An 18,631-nucleotide genomic window follows, 5' to 3' on the forward strand; every position below is an offset into this window, starting at 1 on the left:
AACAACCCCCTCCTGTTTCCCCCCGCGCTGAGATAGTGCGACAAGGGGGCCCCTTTCCCACCCCCTACCAGACACTGTCCGCGAGGCCCGCGGAGTTGAGGCGCCACCGCCGCTCCGCGTCTCATCATCAGACGGGTAGGCCCGACACGGTCTCGGCCCCAGGCCCGCCTACCCCCCTCATCCTTGAGGGTGGTTCTTTCTTTTGCTTTGGGAATATGTGTTGTTGGCGCCCTCTGTGAAGTAAAATTGTATAAGTGTTGCCGTGTGCTCGGTAGTCGGATAGCTCTGCATTGTGTTTCTCTTTTATATTTGCTTTTTGTGTAATATTGTGTTTCTTCTCCTTTTACATGTGCTTTTGGTGTAATTGTATATGTGTGCTTCCCGTTCATCGCGAAATAAATGTGAGTTATGTTGAACTGTTTTCCCGCTTCGCTTCGTCTTTTCTTTCATTGAATCTCCATCTTGCTTCACGTAAAGGGTTGGTCGTGGGCTAAAACGCCCGATAATTAATCGAACCGTCGAGGCCGACAAATAACACCGCTCGGTTATCCCGATAGTACGGAACGGGTCGCTTAAAGTGGCCCGTGTCCGAAGTCGACCTGCGGCGAGGTGCGATCGCCCGGTCTACCCTCCGTGTGGGTACTTAGGTAGGTCGAATTTGGCGAGCAATCCTATCCCACGCGGGGGCCGATTGGCACGATCGTGGTGAGACCGAAAGGTCCACCCGTGACTAGTTCCCGGCGTTAGTCCGAGAGGGTCACGACTGGATTGTCCGTCCGGTGGGCGACGTGCCGCTATTCGAGTTACGTGGCTTTTCGCACGCCGGCGGGCGCGAATCCGCAACAATATATATATTTACACAGACATATAAATCCGCGATGAATGGATGCCTGCCAAAAAAATCGACACGTCTGGTCTGGTCGGCTTGGCAGTGATCGGGTTCGAGGTGCCGGAGATCGACTCGTCTGGTCTGATTACACACACATATACACACACATACTGTACATATATGTATATGTATATATACATATATATATATAGTAATCCCCCGCAATATCACGGTTCACCAATCGCACCCCCGGTTCATCGCGGGTTTTCCCTTGGAACCTAACTAATTTTTTCTGCGGATTCCCCCGGTATATCGTGGTCATAATATATAAAATATAAATTATTTAAGCAATAAATTATAACGCGTGGTGCTCGACCAGTCACACAACGCACGAGACAAAGTTTCGCTTGTGAACTTCGAATATTTTCTACGTTTTTTCTCCAAGCCCTACGATGCCGCCCAAACGCCCTGCAACTTCTTAGGCTTCTGGCAAGGAACCGAAGCGCCAGAGGAAGGTCCTGACGCTCCAGGAGAAGGTTAAGGTGCTAGATATGCTTCGGGAAGGAAAAAGGTTTGCCGCGGTTGGACGAGCACTGCCAAACCGACCAGACCAGACAAGTCTATCTCCAGCATCTCAAACCCGATCACTGCCAAACCGACCAGACCAGACGAGTCGATTTTTTGGGGAGGCATCCATTCATCGTGGATTTTCACTTCTCGCGGGGGGGAGGGGGGGTGGGTTTGGAACGTAACCCCCGCGATAAAAGGGGGATGACTATATATATATATATATATATATATATATATATATATATATATTGTTGTGGTTACCAGATTCGCAAACCACCATTCAGGTCCCTTAGGTGAGGTATCTCGGTAAGTGCATGTGTAGTTAGGCCCAAACCCGTTGTCTAGTGGGAATACATGTCATTTATACGTGCTGCGACTCTTCAGGATAGCCGTTTTTCTTTTACTATCTTTATTTTGGACCAACCGCCATGATCACAACCACAACATCAACCACCAACCACAACGCCGCTTCACCACAACCGCCACGACCTTCCCGTCACACCTCGCAACCGTAGCATCGCCACCGTTCTTGCCCCGCTGTGAGTACCGGTGTTGGACTCGTGCAGGGCGCACGTTGAACAGCGTGTACAAAATCACTGATTTTGTGCTTCAAAAACGGATCAAAAACGACACACGCCCACTTTTTGCCGTCCAATCGGTGAGCGAGGGGCGAATTGGCCCCGCCCCCAGGGCGATCAATATATGCAAATTTGTGGATCAAAAAGCCTTCACGCCCACTTTTTCTCGGGCCAATGGGGAGCGAGGTGAAAGGTCAAAGGGAGGGGGTCAAAGGCGAAGTTACGGGGGGATAAAAGGACGGTGTTCGTCAGTCAGAAAAAGGAGAACGAAAACGAAAAGGAGGAGGAGAACGAGAACGAAGAGGAGAACGAGAACGAGAACGAGAAGGAGTCGGAACGGAGGGGACGAGTGTGGAAGTCTGGAGCCCGAAGCCTGCAGTGGCTGGAGAAGCTGAAGAGAGTCGGACGAGGGGGTGCTCGCGTCGGTGCCAGGAGCTGCACGCCCGAGGGAGGCCGGCAGCGCGACCTGGCCGAGGTGGAGACGCACACCAGGGATAATAAAGATCCTCTATACCCCGAGCATCAGCAACCCCCTCCTGTTTCCCCCCGCGCTGAGATAGTGCGACCAAGGGGGCCCCGTTCCCACCCCCTACCAGACGCCGTCCACGAGGCCCGCGGGTTGCGGGGCCATCGCCGCTCCGCGTCTCATCACCAGACGGGTAGGCCCGACCCGGTCTCGGCCTCAGGCCCGCCTCATTCTTGAGGGTATTTCTTTTCCTTGGTTTTGGGTATGTGTTGTCGGCGCCGTCTGTGAAGTAGAATTGTATAAGTGTTGCCGTGTGCTCGGTAGTCGGTATTAGCTCTGCACTGTGTTTTCACTTTTATGTTTGCTTTTTGTGTAAATGGAATTGTGTTTTCTTTTTTTGTGTGCATTTGGTGGAATTGTATTTGTGTGCTTCCCGTGTGCCGCGAATAAATGTGCTTTATTGTTGAACTGTTTCCCGCTTCGCTTCGTCTTTTCCTCCATTGAATCCCCATCTTGCTTCACGTAAAGGGTTGGTAGTGGGCTGAATACGCCCGATAATTAATCGAACCGTCGAGGTCGACGATAACACCGCTCGGTTATTCTGATAGTACGGAACGGGTCGCTTAAGTGGTCCGTGTCCGAAGTCGACCTGCGGCGAGGTGCGATCGCCCGGTCTACCCTCCGCGTGGGTACTTAGGTAGGTCGAATTTGGCGAGCAACCCTATCCCACGCGGGGGCTGATTGGCTCGATCGCGGTGAGACCGAAAGGTCCACCCGTGACTGGTTCCCGGCGTTAGTCCGAGAGGGTCACGACTGGATTGTCCGTCCGGTGGGCGACGTGCCGCGATTCGAGTTACGTGGCCGTCAGCACGCCGGCGGGCGCGAAGACCGCAACAATATATATATATATATATATATATATATATATATATATATATATATATATATATATATATATATATTGTTACGGTTCGGGGGTGGGGGGGATTCTGGACGAGTGCGTCAATCACTGTCCGTAACCAGTTTGGATTTTCGCATCCTACTCTCGACAGCCAAATGTTACAGATTCGGCGCCACCCTAACCACCGCCGTCTCCGGGGTTATAACGCCGGCTGGTTCGGCACAGGCCTTGGCTCACGCATCTCGAATGACGATACCAACGTACCCCTGGACCTTCCCAGTTTGGGAAATAGACCCCGGTTACAGACTGGTTTTGTCAGAGACCAAGCGAATTCTGCCAGTCTGTAACCATTTTGGTTTTTATATCCAAATCGAGCGGATCGTTCCTCGGCGCGGCATAAATTAATTCAAAGCGGCAACTTCATGCGAATCAGCCAGATTTATTTGGGACACATCGGGGAAACACAACACAAGCAAAGTATTCACGACAATGTTATAGTTAATCGATAACCCGTTCTTAACTTGGGAGCTACGGGTTACGGGTTTCGAAGGGAACTCTAGCGATAAACCTTAAACAACATGCAGACAAGACATGGACAGCATGCAGACACGATTCAGAGTACTTGTTGATGCTCCATGTATGAGAGAAAAAGTGTCGGAGGCACAAATGTGGCTCGTGACAAGCCGATGTCCACGGATTCGAGCACACAAGCTCGATCACGCCGCGTGGCAAAATGGCACTCGTCCTCCTTCCTCTCAAGAATCCGCTCGCGCAAGCCCTCCTCAGCGCATTCTGACCCCGCGTAATGTGAACGACACAAGACCGTCAGTTCGATGGTGGGTTTCAGCTGGTTTCTCACAATGTCCAGTATACAATTCCAGGCCTGGCCTGTTCACCAGACAAGGCCAAATCGAGGTGTTGGGCTCCGCAGGCTGGGCCCATTGGAATCCAAGACCTCGTCGAGCTGTGAGGTGAGTAGGAACAGTCACAGGCTCCGCCACTGGACCCCGGCCGAACCCGTCGATGTCTTCCCCACAAAAGTTGATCGCCGACTCCCACTCGCCTTTTCTCCTGCCTCTTCCACGAAGCAGATCGCAGACAGACACAGCCGTCCCATACACAGCAGATCACGACTCCCACTAGTCGCTTTTCATCCAGCCGAGGGCAGACAGACCTCATGCAGTTCTTTCCCTGCCTTTCTTTCGGCTCGCTCCTCATGAAAAACCGATTGCGCCACCTCGGCGCTCAGTTTCACCACTGCCGATCGCAGACTCTGCGCGCTCTGGTTCAGTTTCTCTCCCGGCAGATTCACCCTGCCTTTCCTATGCTCACTCGCCTCGAAGCCCACTGGCTCCTCCCTTCAGTTTCACTTCCTTCTCCAGGCCACCCCCCCCTCTCAGAGCTGGGTGGGGACTATTGTCCGGAGAGAGGAAGGAAGAAGAAGAACCTCTCGGTCCACCACCAATGTACGGATAATGAACAGCCTCTTACACCTCCCGACACACATGTAGCCACATTTACCGAACAAACTGGCCAAACATGCATTTAATGGAGGATCTGGGCTAATCCTATATTTAGTAATACACTAAGGGCCATTTCAACAACAATCTACTGTATAAATGGCAGTCCTTCTGTCTGTCCGTCTGTATTTTTTGTAACTAATGAGCTCCTAGACGAGTGAACCGATCTTGATGAAACTTTACACATATATAGAACTAACATTCACTACCAGGATGCGCTAAGTGGCTCTCCATAAAAATGAAAAAAAATATATCAAATATATATATATATATATATATATATATATATATATATATATATATATATATATATATATATATATATATATATAAAATTTCCATGAGAAAAAAAATGGCTTTCGAATAGTGCGCCGGCGTATTAATCACAACAAAAGGCTTCATGGTTAAAAATGCTTGGGTATTTTTAAATGCAAAATGTTCGTATACATTGACTTTGTAAACATACACATTCTCCTCCTGTTATTTGAATTCTCGAACTGCACGAGCACGGCAACAGCTAACTACTAATCGATCTGCTCATTAAAGAGCCAGGCAAGCGGAGTCAGCTGCAGAGAGAGAGAGAGAGGCAGAGAGAGAGAGAGAGAGAGAGAGAGAGAGAGAGGCAGAGAGAGAGAGAGAGAGAGAGAGAGAGAGAGAGAGAGAGAGAGAGAGGCAGAGAGAGAGAGGCATAGAGAGAGAGGGAGAGAGAGAGAGGCAGAGAGAGAGATGCAGAGAGAGAGAGGCAGAGAGAGAGAGAGGCAGAGAGAGAGAGAGGCAGAGAGAGAGAGGCAGAAAGAGAGAGGCAGAGAGAGAGGCAGAGAGAGAGGCAGAGAGAGAGAGGCAGAGAGAGAGAGGCAGAGAGAGAGAGGCAGAGAGAGAGAGAGAGAGAGAGAGAGAGAGAGAGAGAGAGAGAGAGAGAGAGAGAGAGAGAGAGAGAGAGAGAGAGAGAGACAGACAGACGTCTTCCTGATGATATATCTGCTCATGAACGAGCCAGGCAAGCGGAGTCAGCTGCAGAGAGAGAGAGAGAGAGCGTCGCCTAACTGCAAATAGGGCGTCACACCGACGGGCGAGAGACGCACAAAACTCACGTTCCAGCTTTGTTGGTCCAGGTTTTGGCAGGACATCAAGGACAGTTGCCACTGCTGCTAGAAACATTGAGTGGCTCAAGGCCGCCTTCAACTATGACCTATCTGAGGATTATGGCAGCATAAAGCCTTCCTTCCATAAATCTGAGGAATAAAAGAAGCCTTCCTTATTTGCTCCATACAATGAATGCCTCAGTCTAACGAGCGTGAGGAAAATAGGGCAAATTTCCCGGGTATTACCAGGTACTTCAGCTAGTATATATATATATATATATATATATATATATATATATATATATATATATATATATGTATGTTTATATACATATATATATGTGTATATATATCCCCCACACTCTTTCAACAACTCTCCTTACCTCCCTCCCTCCTCGCTTATCCTACCCTCTTCTCCCCTACACTCAAAGCCTCCCTCCCTCTTCATGAGCCTCCCTCCCTCTTCATGAGCCTCCCTCCTCCCTCCCTCTTCATTAACAGTGTCAATCTCAAATATCCGGGGCCTTCACTCAAACCTAACAGATCTTTCCATGCAGTTTTCTACTTAGAAACAGACATATTCTGCCTCACAGAAACTTTACTCCCTCAAGACGTCTCTGACTCCCTAGCATCTCTCCCAGGTTACTCCCTCCTCCGGTATGACAGACCTGAGCCTCGGCCTGGTGGAGGAGTTGCTGTCTTCATCAAAGACTTCATTCCTCACTCTCCATGCACTGACCTCACTCCCCCACCCCCCCCCCCCCCAGGAATAGCTCTGGCTACGGCTTCCCCTCCGCCTCTGCTCCAACCTCATGTTAAGACGTGTACTATACCGTTCACCAAACAGTGATGACTCCATTTTCACCTCACCATCTGAAAACATGGACCAATTTCTATCCTCTCATTCGAACTCTCTCTTCCTCATATGTGGTGAAATAAATCGTCATGGCTGGGTGTGGGTACCTCTCTCACCTGTCATAACACTTCAGCGAAAGACTTCTGCAACTCATCGGGACTGACTCAATCAGTCAACTTCCCAACCTGGATCTCAACCAACGGGACTCCATCTCTTCGAGATGTGATTTTGGAAAATTTCCCTGAAAATATCTGCTGTTCTTCCTCTGCTCCAATTGGTTCTTCTGATCACATGCTTGTCAAAGTGGACATCTCTCTGGCTGTTTTTAGCAAACCACCCCAGCGTCGTCGAGTCTGGCATTTCACTCAGGCTGATTGGCAGGGTCTCCAAGCAGCAATCAAACTTCTGGACTGGTCTCCCATCGCTACTTTCTACAACATCAACTCGTCCTGGGATTTCTTTCAAAGAAAAAAACTCTTTCTCTCTCTTTCACTCACACACACACACACACACACACACACACACACACACACACACACACACACACACACACACACACACACACACACACACACACACACACACATCCCATCTTTTCTTCAGTTGTCCTACCCTTCCTCCTGCCCATGATTCACTGAAGCTTGTGGTGAGGCAGTTGTCTTGAAATAACTTGCCTTTGCCTCATGGAAAGCAAACCCAACTGAGAATAATCTCAGTTCCTTCCAAAAAGCTTGGAAGAAGTGTGTATCTACCCTCAGGAGAGCCAGAAAACAACATATTTCTCATCTCAAGTCTGAACTCTCAAACCTCTCTCCCTCCTCCAAATCCTGGTGGCATCTAATCAAATCTGTTTCTGGTGTATGTTCCCCCTCCACCCCCTCCCTTACCTCAAATGGCCGCACTGCTGAAACCACACGTGAAAAGGCTGAATGCCTAAACTCGGTGTTTGCAGATAATCGTTTGTCCCAAACCCATCGCTTTCTGTACCTGTCCTTTCGCTTTCCTGGGAAAGCCACATTTCCAACCTGGCCTCCAAAGCCAGTCTCTGACTCGGAATTATTCGTCGTGCAACGTCCTTCCCCGGCCCACCTGAGCTCCTGACCACATACAAAGCTTTCGTCCGCAGCCTGATGGAGCACTACTCTTCCCTCTGGGCTGGTGCTCCTGCCTCTCACCTTTCTTGGCTTCACGCTGTGGAAACCAAGACATTTAGGATCATTGGTATCATCTGTGGTGAGGCTGAGTCTTTGGGCCTCTCACTCTAACACCGCAGGCAGGTTGGTGGTCTTTCTGTCTCATACCATCTCCTCTCCAGTCTCACTCCCCCCCCTGCTCTGTCTGCAATATTTCCCCACCCTCCCCCATATTTCTGCAGGGCGCTCAAGGTCCATCAGCAACCCTTCTGGTAAAACTACCAAAATCACGAATCACTGCTCACCTTCATTCTTTCATTCCTCTTTTTTCCCACCTTTGGAATAAACTCCCACACTCTCTTCAATCCCATTCTTCCCTCCAGGCCTTCAAAACAGCAGTTCACCACCACCTCTTATCTTCCCCCCATCCAAAACCTCGATCTTTTCTGCACGCGTTAATCCACCCCAAACCCACCTCCTTAAAATTCCCTACTTTCCTTCCTGAAAGTCCCTGCAGTGTCCATCTTGCATACCCCATGTTCCCCATCCCTCTCCCTTCCACACATCTCCTAATGTCTCTATTCCCCACTGTTTTGTCCTTTCCTCTCCTGCGCCCCCCCCCCCCACCCCCTCGTTGTGCGTTGTGTGCTAGCTCTCATACGAGCTGTATACAAAAAAAGGCGAGGATGTGTGGGCACAAATAAAAAGGCACACGGGAAAGCGCGAAAAGCTTTTAAAGGAGGCAAAATTATAAATTGTCCGTCCAGTGGAATGTAAGCCATGATGACGGGGTCGGCTGTGGAACCATGGAGGGAAGCGGAACACCTTTGTTCACAGCTGTCACACAGGGCAGGGTGGCCCAAAAGATTGACACCACCCACAAGCAGCAGGAGGTCCATCATTGGACCCACTACTTGTGAAGGCTGACCCAGAGTTTATGAGGGTCGTGGCCGTGCTGCACACAACAGTTGGAGCTGGACATTCAGGAGACCAACATCTCTCTCTCCTTACCTCTGCTTGGTCACCAACTTCCCTTCTGCTGGCTTCCACCATATCACTCCCGCCATCCTACCCAAAATGAGCCTGTCTACGCACTGTTCCACACCAGTCTTGTGCCACATCATACTCCAGCCACAACCAGCTTGTACCAGCATAAAGCCTTCATCTGTCCCCCTTTGTTGTGTGAATCCGGTATTGTGGCACCATTATCGGGTTATATTTTGTTTACACTGTATGTCAAAATGCATGTTCCTCTTCCCCATTTTCTTGTGTCATTTGACCACCAGATTTATCCTGTTTATTGAGCATCTCATCTATCCTTTTCCCTGAATACTTTGTAAATAAACCCCCTTTTGAATTATAAGCAGCGTCTTTCCACCCACCAGGTTTGGCTTTCATTTGTGTGATCCTTGGGAATAATAGTCATAAAATTAAACGAACACAGTAACCTAACATTTTTCAGTCATTCACGAGGATCTTGTACCCCCCGGCTCAGTCGGTCCCTGTTAACGCAGGTCCTCTGATGTGAAAATATTCACGGATAATTACCAGGTGCCCTGGAGAAATGTTCATCAGTTTCTTGCAGTTGACATTTAGGTTTCACACCAAAATGCAATTAACTCGACCTATTTAAAATTTTGTTGAGAAATGCATGAGCCAAGCAGCATTGTAACACAGAAATCGGTTCAATACTTCTCTGGAATCAAAACACACAATGAGGTCATTACATCAGAATGGTTGATTTGAAATGCGCTAAAATGGAGGAGCTAAAGTTTCCATGCTCATCATGCCTGAAAATATAGAAGCACAACATAATTTTGTACAAAATTTAGTTTTGCTTCAATAAACACCGGTTCAAATGAAATCACTTGATAAAGCTGCAGAGTGTACTATTCTCTGGCAACATTGAGTACTTCTTCGATCCACAGGAGTTTGCATTATATTATTTGGGTGTAGAAAATTCGCCCCCCCACCCCTCCCATCCTCTGTGGACCAACTTTGTGGTTTAAGAGAAAACCTTGTTTCATATCGAACATGCATATATAAGCAAAGCACAAAGCTATGTACACCCATTGTCTCTGACATTAAATAGGAACACCTTTTATTCTTTCAAGAATGTGTTCAAAGCTCTAAATACCAATTTTACAAAAAACAAATGAGAACTCATCATATTATTGAGCACTCAATCTAGCATAAATTCCCATGGCAACGATGTGGTATTGAAAAAATTACCAGGGTAACTATTGAGTTAAACGGTGATCTGCAAAACAATGTAAGAGTTCTTACCTACACACATCCTGTAAGACAATACATGGGACCGAGAAGGAACTGTGCAATGGCTGTGCATGAGAAATGGCTGTGCAAGTTCACATAAACAGATGCAGCAACAAACTCCTGAAGTGTACCAAGCATTTACTGGAGTGAAACATCGGTTTGCTCGACTGTTCCCCCCAATCCACTATCCCATTTTGTGTAACAGGCTTTTCTCTTGGCATATAAACATTCTAAGAAAGCAGTGTTTTCCAAAACAGGTGGTCAGCATTTTCTCCCATAAACAAGCGCAAATATTCCACACTTGCAATGGAGAATTTATTGCATTTTGCATTATAAATATACTGTGCATAATGTGCTGCCAATTATCAATGAAGCACATGCATTTAAATAAGCGCGCATGAAGAAAGAAAGAAAAAATTACACAAAATGTGCAAGAATGACTCAGTGTGATATTATCATTTGAACACATGAAAAATAATTTGAACAAAGTGCACAGCAGATAGGCTAATTGCATCCCACAGACAAATGTAATAAGTTTCAGGTAAAATAAATATTTCATGCTGTGCAGCTTCTCAAAGAACAGATGGTGTTTTGAGCTGTGTAACTGAGGGTAATTTTGGCATATTATCTGGAGATTAGAGGTGTGCATGATAGTTTAATTTATTGGGCATTTAACCAACCAAAAATTAAACGTTGTAATGCATATTGAATTGATATTTTGATCACCTGGATTGATGACGGTACTAAATGCGAGTTATTAAGTTTACCATGTTTGAATATTTGCTGCCGAATATGCATTGCGGAGGAAGTAACATCATCTCACACATACACACACATATGTACTGGATGCATTTATTTTTCCCGGTGTATCGGCTTCAATGTCTGACAGCTCCCCTGTTTTTTTTTTGTGTTTTTTTTTTTAACACAAGATCACATTTTTCACTTTTTTGCGCGATCTTCTTTCATTCCATCGATATTATAACGGAGCTACGTGTTTCTAATCTCCTCCTAAATGAAGCGTCAACGGTCCACGCAACTCAGCAATATTGTACTTAGTATCCTTAGTATACATGACTGGATCGCTATACCTTTTTAATTCGCCATCACAAGCGAATGAGCTGCCAAGCCAAAATTAGATTTTTGCCGTGGACTTTTATGCCTACAAGATAATGCTGCGGGCTGGAAATTTCAACCACATCTTGCGATACAAAGATCTCTTCCAGCAATTTGTATTGGAGATGTACACCATAACTGAGACAGAAAGGCTGAGATTCATTTGAAAGAACCAAAATAAACTTTGAGTTGAAAACTATGTTCACCTCAGGGATGCCATGAACAATGATGGAAATGCTGCCAATGTTGGCCAATTGATGATCTTGCCTTCCAGTTTCACAGGTGGTCCCCACTACATGCATGAGTGCACTCAGGATGCCATGACATATGTGGAAACTATAGCCGTCCTGATCTCTTCATCGCCTTCATCTGCAATCCAGCTTGGGAGGAAGTGGCTAACAAACCGATGCCAGAACAAAAAACCACATCATCGCCATGATTTGCTGGCAAGAGTATTCCGACAATAAATGAAGGCATTGATGAATGTCATCACCAAGGGAAATATTTTTGGAGCCATTAAGTGCTACATGTACACAATTGAGTGGCAAAAGTGTGGCCTGCCATGTGCCCACATTGTGACTTGGCTTCAAGATGAACTTTATGTGCACAGAGTGGATGACTTCATCAGTGCTGAACTTCCAGACCCAGAAATTGATCCACTTCTGTTCAGCACTGTCAAAACACAGATGGTGCATGGGCCCCGTGGAAGCATCAATCCAAACTCACCATCAATGCCTGAAAGATAACTCTTCTTCTTCTTCTTTCGGCTGCTCCCGTTAGGGGTCGCCACAGCGGATCATCCGTATGATCCGCATCGTGATTTGGCACATGTTTTACGCCGGATGCCCTTCAACCCTGGTCGCCTCTTCCGACACAGGGATATGGTACACCTATTTTAACCGGGGTATACACCGGCCCAGTATACTGGTACTCATTTCGCCGACCTCGGAAGGATGACAGGCTAAGTCAACCCCCTGGTGTATTAATTCAGTGGCCCAACGGGGCTTGAACTCAGGACCTGTTGGATCCCAAGCCGCTGCCCTAACCACTGCGCCAACACCAGGCTCCAATGCATGAAAGATAACAAGTGTACAAAAAGGTTCCCACGATATCTTCTGAAAGAGACACAGATTGGATAAGATGGATATCCACTGTATCGTCAGAGAAAACCAGAAGATGGTGGATTCACAACAACCATCAGAGTTTGTGGTTGTGAGATTGAAGTTGACATGTGGATTGTTCCATACTGTCGAGTCCTCACATGGCTATTCAATGCACACATCAATGTTGAGTACTGCCACTCTGTCAAATCCATCAAATATGTGTGCAAGTATGTCAACAAAGTATTTTGCCTGACAATGGATGGGACTGTGCATGATGAGGTTTGACAATATGTATTGGGAAGACACATCAGCAGCAATGAAGCCATCTGGAGGATCCTGAACTTCCTAATTCATGAGCGACATCCCACTGTGGTTCATCTCAGTTTGCACCTTGAGAATGGCCAGAGAGTGTACTTCACTAAGGGAATGTACATGAGCACCCAAGTCCCACAAGACACAACTCTCACTGCTTTCTTCAATCTTTGCTGGAATGATGAATTTGCTAAGACACTGTTGTATCACCAGATACCCAAGTACTACACATGGAATGCTGGTAGCAAGAAGTGGGCTCACCACAAAGCATGGCAGACTGCACCAGACCAGCCAGGCATCAAAGCCAGTGATGCACTTGGCCGTGTGTACACTGTCCATCTGAATAATGTTGAATGCTTTTACCTGAGACTGCTTCTGCATGAGGCCAAAGGTCCAACATCATTTGAGGACTTGCGAACAGTGGATGCTAAAATCTGTGAAACTTACAAACAGGCTTGCCAGCTCAGAGGACTCCTGGAGGATGATACACACTGGAACACCACATTGGAGGAGGCAGCTGCAACTCGATCACCATGGATGCTGCGAAACCTGTCTGCCTTCATGTTGAAGACATGTGCCATGTCAAATCCTCAACAACTATGGCACAACCACAAGGAGAATCTGACAGAGGACATTTTACATCAAGCACAAGTGCAAAGCCATCAACTGGAACTGGACTATAGTTGATGCCATCTTCAATCAGGCTCTCATTATCATTGAAGACAACATCAAGGCTTTGGGATGCTCTAAGCTCAAAACGTTTGGCTTTCCTGACCCTCAACAACGCAATGACAATGAGCTCACAAACCAGGTGTGCTGCCTCAGATTCGAGAGCTCAAGATTGGTGCACCCATCATGCATCTCCAGAATCTGGACCCACCAACATGCTGCAATGGAACACGTTTGGCTGTCAAGAAGCTTATGCCACATGTCATTGAAGCCACAATCATGACTGGCCATGCAGCAGGACAGGATGTCTTCATTCCACACATTCCAATTATCCCCTCTGACTTGCCATTTCAATTTAAAAGGCTCCAATTCCCTGTCCACCTCATTTTTGCCATGAGCATCAACAAGGCACAAGGACAATTGCTCGAAGTTGTTGCCCAAGAACAAGCCAATTAGATTTTGGTTCAGGTCGGCAGATCTAGCCTATCAGTGGGATACAAAACGTAAACTGATCAATGTAGTGGAGGAATGTGCTCCACCGAATGCCGTTCTAGTTGTGACAAGCATTACAGAGAAGTGGTACATCAAAATAGCACTCATGTCCACATTTGCAACGTTCTAGCCCTCTGATTTATCACTTACCAGTTATTTCTGAGTATTTCTTCGACGTTGTTCCAATTGTTGTGAACGCCAGGTATTTCATGCACGATGTCATCCCCAACTTCCACCTGGGGTTCATACATGTATGGTCTGATAGCATCTTCTATGTCATGATTTTGACGATTGTCGTAATCTGACGATTCTTGATCAGAAAATTATTTGTCAAATTCACTTTCTGATGAGTCCGACGTGAGTTGTGCAGTCATTATTCTTTGCAAGCTGACACAATCGTATTCATGATTACGTCACACAGATAACCATGGAGGTTTTCTGGAATGTTTAGGGGGTAGTACTAGCCAGGTTAGGTTTTTTGGGGTTTTTTTTTTAACTTTAACACCTCAAAAAATATTAGAATTAAAAACCACATTCAGTTTGTTGCTTGTAACTTACAAGTCAATGTCATCACATCAAAGAAATTTTTTTTTTTTAATTTTTGATTGTGCCTCCAAATATTCTGTGCAGCATGTTCCACAATTCATTTGACCTTCTCCATTGTGTGCGTATGTATGCATGTACAAGAGAAAGACAATATCAGGATTCTGGTTGTCCAGTTGCCAGCTTTATATTGAGTGTATTTTAATGTTGATCTAAAATAATCAATTCTAAATCGTCTGTAAACCAGAAAGCATCTAAAAATGCAAAGCCCATCATGTCCCTTTTGGACTCCATGTTGAACTAAACTTGATGAAAACAGCAAAAATAAAATAAAATAAAATAAATAAAACGTAACATTTATTTATTGGTGTTCCCATATTCTCATGACAAAGGTTTGTTGAAAAATTGATGAAAAAAGCTCAAATTGTAATCTTGGAAAGAATCTCAATATGTAAGCGGACAACAAAAAGAAACACGATAGTGATTTTTAAAAAAAACCGACCATCTTGCACTGCGCAGGCACGGATGGGCTACTGAGGGATATTTGTATTCATTGTGACTTTGCCCTTTGACATTTTGACCCAATTATTAATTAGTCTTCTCCATATTCTAAACATAGAGATTTGTTGAAAATTTGATGACAAAAGCTGAAATGGTGAAAAAAAGTTATGACCTGGACACACACGCGCGCACGCACACACACACACACACACACACACACACACACACACACACACACACACACACACTGAAGAATAAGAATAAAGAACCACCGAATCATCACAGAAATGATGTAGCACCACTTAACACAAGAAGGAGGCCGAGAGGCAAAATAGAAGTGATGCAATCTAGGGGATGCTACGGAACAAGATAGCATCAATGACTAAACAAGGCCATCATCAAATTACCAAATTATCCACAGCATGGATAGACTACAAAAAAAATTTTGATGGTGTCCCACATTCATGGATGATAAATTGCATGCAATTGTACAAGATCAATTCCCAAATAATCCAACTGATTGAGAAAGCAATGTAGCTTTGGAATACCACATCGACATTACAGCACTTGGAAGGAAAGATCGAAATACCAGGGGTGAAGATACGTCGCGGTATCTTTCAGGGAGACAGCATTTTTCCCCTGCTATTTTGCCTGGCCATGGACCCACTGAGCAACCTCATTAATGAAGAAGAACATCCAAAGAGACTGATCAAATAAGAGAACTTTCAAAGAGACAAGAAAGGTGATACATCTATTTTACATGGATGATCCAAAACTCTTTGCGCCAAACGACAAAAATTTGGCAGAACAACTCAAATTAGTGACACGGTATTCTGACGACATTCAAATGGAATTTGGCATGGACAAGTGTGCCAAGTACACATTCGTACGAGGCAGACAACCAAAATTGGACAACATAAAGGTTGACACAAATACAACAATACAGGAGCTTGATGACAAAGCATCATACAAATACCTTGAAGTACAAGAATGCCATAAAATACGTCACAAGCAAATGCATGAAACAATTACCAAAGAATACATCTGCATTAATAACTACAAATACCTGTGCAAAACAATTAACAAAGAAAACGAGGCTGATCCTGAAAACATACTTTTCTCCAAGGAACAAAATCGAAGCTATAAACCAACTCGCAACACCAGTATTTCAGTACAGCTGTGGAAAAATAAACTGCCCACAATCAGATATCAATAAACTGGATATCAGACAGGGAAACTACTTCCTACACAAAAAAAGTTCTATGAAAATCAATGCATCCCGAGAATGTGCCTGCCGAGACTAGAAGGAGGTAGCGGCTTGATAGATTTCAACCACGTGCATCAAGCGACAACTGTAGGATTGGCTGAATACGTGAAAAGTGCAACAGACTACCGAATCCAATTTGTAAGCAAACACAAAGCCAACAAACCAGATAAGGTATCCTGAACCCACCTCATAAAAAAAATTCCAAAGACAGGTACACATGGAACAGAAACAGCAATGGACACAGCTCCATTGATTGCAAAAAAAGACAAAAGAAAAACATAAAATGAAATATCAACATATATATACACTGATAACTGGGAAAACAATAAAAGAGCAGGAAGGTATAAAAAAAGTTGGACAGATTGGGCATTTGACAAGAGAGGCTTTTTGGAATGGCAAAGAAGGGGTCAGCTCAATTGGGATGAAGAACTTACCATTTTCTGAATGACCATTTATCTGGAATTTATTTTAAAAAATGACAATTTTTCTGGAATTTTGGCATAAACATGCAGAAATCAAGAAAATGACCATTTTTCTAAAACTGAATGACGATTTTTCTGGAATTTTGGTGCAATGCAGAAATCAAGAAAAATACCCATTTTCTGGAATTTTGGCATAAACAATGCAGAAATTAAGAAAATGACCATTTTTCTGGAAATGAATGACCATTTTTCAGGAATTTTGGCATAAACAATGCAGAAATCAAGAAACGTGACCATTTTCTGGAACTGAATGACCTTTTTTTTTGGCATAAACAATGCAGAAATCATGAAAATGACCATTTTCTGGAACTGAATGACAATTTTTCTGAAATTTTGCCATAAACAAAGCAGAAATCAAGAAAATGACCATTTTATGGAATTTTGGCATAAACAATACAGAAATCAAGAAAAATGACAATTTTCTGGAACTGAATGACTATTTTTTTTTGAACTTTGGCATAAACAATGCAGAAATCATGAAAATAGCCATTTTTTTTCTGGAATTTTGGCATAAACAATGCAGAAATCAAGAAAATAACCATTTTCTGGAACTGAATGACAATTTTTCTGAAATTTTGGCATAAACAAAGCAAAAATCAAGAAAATGACCAGTTTTCTGGAATTTTGGCACAATGCAGAAATTAAAAAAAAATTACAATTTTCTGGAACTGAATGACCATTTTTCTGAAATTTTGGCATAAACAAAGCAGAAATCAAGAAAATGACTATATTATGGAACTGAATGACCATTTTTCTGAAATTTTGGCATGAACAAAGCATGAATCAAGAAAATGACCAGTTTTCTGGAATTTTGGCACAATGCAGAAATCAAGAAAACGGACCATTTTCTGGAATTTTGGCATAAACAATGCAGAAATCAAGAAAATGACTATTTTCTGGAACTGAATGACCATTTTTCTGAAATTTTGGCATAAACAAAGCAGAAATCAAGAAAATGACAATTTTTCTGAAACTGAATGACCATTTTTCTTGAATTTTGGCACAATAAAGAAATCAGGAAAAATGACCATTTTTCTGGAATTCTGGCATAAACATGTAGGAATGAAGAAAATAACCATTTTTCTGGAATTTTTGCATAAACAAAGCACAAATCAAGAAAATGACAATTTTTCTGGAATTTTGGCACAATGCAGAAATCAAGAAAAATTACCTTTTTCTGGAATTCTGGCATGAGCATGCAGAAATCAAGAAAATGACCATTTTTACGGAACTGAATGACCATTTTTCTGGAATTTTGCCACAATGCAGAAATCAAGAAATATGACAATTTTCTGGAACTGAATGACCATTTTTCTTGAATTTTGGCATAAACAATGCAGAAATCAAGAAAATGACCAGTTTTCTGGAATTTTGGCACAATGCAGAAATCAAGAAAACGGACCATTTTCTGGAATTTTGGCATAAACAATGCAGAAATCAAGAAAATGACTATTTTCTGGAACTGAATGACCATTTTTCTGAAATTTTGGCATAAACAAAGCAGAAATCAAGAAAATGACAATTTTTCTGAAACTGAATGACCATTTTTCTTGAATTTTGGCACAATAAAGAAATCAGGAAAAATGACCATTTTTCTGGAATTCTGGCATAAACATGTAGGAATGAAGAATATGACCATTTTTCTGGAATTTTTGCATAAACAAAGCACAAATCAAGAAAATGACAATTTTTCTGGAATTTTGGCACAATGCAGAAATCAAGAAAAATTACCTTTTTCTGGAATTCTGGCATGAGCATGCAGAAATCAAGAAAATGACCATTTTTACGGAACTGAATGACCATTTTTCTGGAATTTTGCCACAATGCAGAAATCAAGAAATATGACAATTTTCTGGAACTGAATGACCATTTTTCTTGAATTTTGGCATAAACAATGCAGAAATCAAGAAAATGACCATTTTCTGGAACCGAATGACCAT

The 18,631-nt window shown here is 44.0% G+C and overlaps 1 protein-coding gene across 1 annotated transcript in view; it reads right to left on the reverse strand.

Moving 5' to 3' along the window:
* The window catches only part of IFT172 (intraflagellar transport 172), a 445,633-nt gene that overhangs the window by 89,992 nt on the left and 337,010 nt on the right, over positions 1 to 18,631 (reverse strand). The window lies entirely within an intron of this gene.

The sequence above is a fragment of the Eptatretus burgeri genome, chromosome 1 (genome assembly GCF_056783735.1).
Source record: "Eptatretus burgeri isolate ZD-2024b chromosome 1, Ebu_testis_v1, whole genome shotgun sequence".
Lineage (NCBI taxonomy): Eukaryota > Metazoa > Chordata > Myxini > Myxiniformes > Myxinidae > Eptatretus > Eptatretus burgeri.